Source organism: Sapajus apella, unplaced genomic scaffold (assembly GCF_009761245.1).
Source record: "Sapajus apella isolate SASKATOON/1434 unplaced genomic scaffold, GSC_monkey_1.0 scaffold61, whole genome shotgun sequence".
In the NCBI taxonomy this organism is placed as follows: Eukaryota; Metazoa; Chordata; class Mammalia; order Primates; family Cebidae; genus Sapajus; species Sapajus apella.
In genome coordinates, this window is record NW_022437001.1 from 10,838,956 (window position 1) to 10,844,144 (window position 5,189).

Consider the following 5,189-nt stretch of genomic DNA (forward strand, 5'->3'; position numbering starts at 1 on the left):
GAAAAACAAAACTTCAGTCCAAAATAAAAGACAAGTCTTCAAGATTGGAGTAGGAATTGATCTGAATAATTCCCATAATAGAAACAACGTCATAGAAATCCTTACTGATACTTCCCATCTTCCTGTATTACACTAACATTAGAAAAAGAAACATTCTTCACAAGCCATTTCTTGATCAGCCTTGTTGTAGTCAGTTCCATCTCTGTCAATCTGGGCAGCAGCTTTTTCTGTGACCTTGGGCTTCAAGCCTCAGAGCAGAGCTCACAGCTTACATTACTGTATCATTCCCCTGCTTACACTCATCTAGGTATTCATTGAGAATTATGTTTTCAAGTCTATTCTGTGCCTAATACTGTTCTAGGTATTTAGGATGTATCAGTAGTAAAATAAACCAATCTCCCCACTCTCCTGAGGCTTTAAAAGTAAGAACCCTGGTCTGGGTTATAATATATGAAAGAATCTCAAGTGAGGACTACTAGAAGAATCATAGTTATAAATTAAAATCATTGGCATATGATCAGCTGGATTTATATCTGTTCTGTATGCACTGAGTTAAGCCCTTTACATGTATTGTTGGAATTAAGCCCTTTTACATGTATTATCTCATACAATAATATATACTAAGTGATGTGTGCTGAGAAAAAGGTCGCAAAGGTTTGCATTCATTTGAAATGGTTTATCATCCAAAATCTCATTCCGTAGAATTACACAGGAAGCTTGTATAAAGTAGCGAACAGCACCAGATTCTTCAAGTAACAGATATTGTAACAAATCAGTGGCCTTAGACAGGAAAGAAAAAAGGAGACATGGGGAGAGGAGCATATTGGCCTGAAACACAAACCATGTACTTTAAACTTCCCCTTCATTAGACACATCTTAAATTTAATGTCATGTGTAACATGCACATCATTGCTTGGTGATCTGGAAAATTGAGGGAAAGACATTGTCCTTGCTACATAGTAAATATCACCAGGCTGGTGATGCAATTGAATGAGCTACAGAGCAGTAAGATCTTGTCCTGGCACAGGCTAACAGCATGACCTCCAGAGAGTGTCCTGTGCTTTCAGAGCCTCTGAGCTCTCACCTGTGAAATAAAGGTGCTGACATGATCCCCAACATTCTGCACTACTGCTTCTGTGCATAAGGGATTCACTGAGAATGTTTTTTAAGTCGGAAACAATATTTTTTCCATTCTCACTCTCTACTTCAGTAAAACTCTACACTATAGAACCAAAGGTTTTAATGTGTTTTAGAAATACATAGAACTGAGAGGAAAAAACTGTTTTTCATTTAGCTTAGAGGAAACTAGCTTTGCAAAACAATTCTCTTAGTCACATTTTACAAAGCAGATAAACATACACTTCTTTTTCAAGGCCCTTTCATCACCTTTATAAAAAAGCCCAGGAAAAATATTTATATATGTGTGCATATATATATATATATATATATATATATATAATTCTGTATATATTAATGTGTGTATATATTTATATATGTATACGTATAAATATATATAAAGAGAGAGAGAAAGAATTAAAATAGGGTTATATATATATATACACACACACATATACATATACACACATATATATAATTTTTCTGAGAAAAGTTAAAAGGTATGAAGATAATACTTTTTCTGGCCTTTTGTCTTTCTGAATCCTTTGTTCTTTTTGTGTATGATGGTAACTTTGTACCAATTTCCTAGTGAAAAAAGCCATTATGGAATTGAAGGGAGATTTGCTTGCTCTTCCGAGTTTTAATGCAGTCTCTAGGAAGTCACTTGTCAGAGTAGACAGTGATTCAGTTGAACATTTGTCACCTTAATCTAGGATTTCATCTTCATTTTGATACAGTTTTATGTCACTGTTATTGTTAGGTTCATTCACTAAAGTTGCTCCATGAACTTGTATATGTGCAACACATTGCTATATCTCTTAAGAAAAGGATTTGTTAACCAGTCACGTGTTAACTTTTCTTTGAAAAATAATTTTACGATTCTTATTTTAATTCAGTGCTTTGATTTGTGTTTGAGTATTTACATATGTTTGACAAAGTCTACATAGAATTTCAGTTGAAACAGAAAATTAAAGCTACTTAAAACTCCTAGCATAACATCCCTGTCACTTTGGCTGCCTGCCAACAGTTACTGATACACATGCCTGGTGAATGTCGATAAGTGCTACAGGAAATGCCAGGTGGAAGTTTCACCAACCCCACATAGACTACTACCGTCAACAGTGATGGATGCCAAGGAGAGTTACTTAGCTTTCTTTAAAGCCATATTTATTGTCTTTTCTAATCATAAGAAGCACATGATCTAAGAAGAGCATTTGAAAAATACAAAAAACTTATAGCCAAATTTCTTTATGGAAGCTTAAAGCAAATTTACATTGCCAGCAGCATGATAAAAATCCTCTTTTAGAGCACTCTCTCTAGCACTGGGAACTCTTGTCTTTAAATTGCCAATTTAATAAGGCTGTGTGTTTTTAATATGTATCTGTGATTACTTGTGAACTTAAATATTATTTAGTATATTTATTCTTTTGAGAATTTCTTATTCAGTCTTTTATGAATTTTATTATCCATTGGCATGAGCTCTTTAAGACTTTTTCTTAGATAATATTTAGAAGCTAATAAAGGAAATATTTTAATCCTCAGAGGTTTCTACTTCTGTGTCATTCCACAGCTCCCAGTTAGAGAGGTACACCTGGAGGACATAGGAAGCATTTATTTAATGGACTTTGGAGAAAATCTCCCCTTCTGAAAAGAGGACTGATCCAAGAGGCTTATGACCACAGCGCAAGAAGATATGACAAACAGGATGGAAAGGTCTTTGCTTCTTGAACAAGAGTTATGTAACAAAGAAGAGATAGATCAGTAAAGAAGGGAAAGCATAATCCTAAAGGATCTATCCCTCACTCCACACCCTCAGCGATTCACTTTCCAGAAGAATGCTTCAGTTTTTAGAAATATACAGATAGTCAACACCTGGAGTTAGGCCAGACATTTTCTCATGTTACAGGTATGAGAGTTCAAGCCCGTTATTTTACCTGCAAATCTTCTGATCTTCACAAGCCACATTTCCTTCTGTGCTCTCTGCCATCTCCATTTCCTATGATCTCATAGCATCAGGGAGGACAGGGTCCTCAGATTGACCTGAACTCTCAGTATCCCCTTTCTTCCCTGCAGAGTGGTTGGGCTGTTAATTCCTAGGATGGGTGACTTCTGACTATGACTGAGTCTCCTTTAGCAATTTAAGCTTCACATGCTGGCACCCTTCACTGGAGTCCTCAATTCTGGCCATTTGCCTTATTGTATTTTCATGTAACTCAGAAGGATTTTAGCATAATGTTATATAGATAATGGTTAAGCCAGAATCCTGGCCTTATTCTTGTTTTTAATGGAAATACCTGTAACAATATATCCTTAGAATACGAGAAAGTAATCTCTTTTGGAGGGAGGGGGCATGGAGTCTTGCTCTGTTGCCCAGGCTGGAGTGCAGTGGCACAATCTTGGCTCACTGCAACCTCCTCCTCCCGGGTTTAAGCAATTTCCTGCCTCAGCCTCCTGAGTAGCTGGGATTATAAGCACATGCCACCACACTCGGCTAATTTTTGTATTTTTAGAAGAGATGGAGTTTCACCATCTTGGTCAAGCTGGTCTTGAATTTCTGACCTTGTGATCCACCCACCTCGGCCTCCCCAAGTGCTGGGATTACAGTTGTGAGCCACCACGCCAGGCCAAGGAAGTGATTTTTAAATGAAGTTGACAAACTTGACAGAGATTTCACAAATAGTTCAAGACCTATGTATATATGCCTGCACACATGCGGTTCAACATAGGAATTTTAAATGTTTTATAAAGGAATTTGACATCAGACATGTAGAGAGACTGTGGATCCACTGAAAATGGATGAGCAAACTGAAGTGGGGTGTACTAGTTTCCTCCAGCTGCTGTAACAAATTGTCACGAATTGAATGGCTTAAAACAGAAATTTCGTGATCTTACATTTTTAGAAGCCAGGAGTAAAAAACGACGGTGTTTGTGGAGCCACACCTCTTTGGGAGGCTCTCAGATAGTTCTTCGTCACTTCTAGATTCTGGTGGCTGTCAGTGTTTGTTAATTTGTAGATGTATCATCCCAGTCTCCGCCTCCCTGTCCACACTGCCATCTCCTCTTCTATGTTATCTACCTCACCTTTTCTAACACGGACATTTATAATGGCATTTAAGGCACAATCAGAAAATCTTCTATAATCTCCTCATCTCAAAATTCTTAACTGAACCATATCTGTTACCATGTACAATAGTAGTCAATCTTCTGCCATATAAAGTAATATTTACAAGTTCTGGGGATAGGCTATAGATGTATCTCTTTGGAGACTACCACTCAACCCCACCACATGAGAAGTGAGTTATTGGTAAAACCTGATACATTTTTTTCCTAGTGGCAGAAAAGAGTAGAACACTTATGTTTCAGACTGCTTAGGGCGGTTATAACAAAATACCACAGGGTGGATGGTTCAAACAACAGTCATTGATTTTTCAGAGTCCTGGAGGTTAGAAGTCCAAGATGAAGACGCCAGAAAGTAGATTCCATTCTGAGGTCTCTTCTCCTGGCTCATAGGTGGCAGCCTTCTCACTGTGTGCTCACAGCACTTCTTCATGTGTTCAAGGAGAAAGACATCTCTCTCTTCTTTCTGCTTCTCATAAAGTCACCAGTCTGATTGAATTAGGATCCTACTTATGACCTCATTTAGCCTAAATCACCACCCACAGGCCTTATCTCAAATTATAGTCATGTTGAAAATTAGAGTTTCAAAATATAAATTTAGGGTGGTAGTAATTTGGTCCATACCACCTCAGAAATTTTGTAAGTCTACTGTGATCTCTCTTTAGTAAATGTTTAATTACATAAAACAAAGCACCCATTTTCTTTAACAGTGGGATACAACTGGTAATGTCATTTGAAGAATAATCCTGAAATGACATAATAAATCGATCCATTTACTTGATAATTTGAAGTCTCAGTTTTATCAAGAGAAAGGGGAGGAGAAATATGTATACCTTATATGGTTGATGGTCTAAAAAGTATATATAGACCTTGAGAAATTAAACATTCTGCCAATATTCTGGGCAGTATATATAAATTTTAAGGGAAAAATCTACCCTATCTTGTGGGAAATCCCA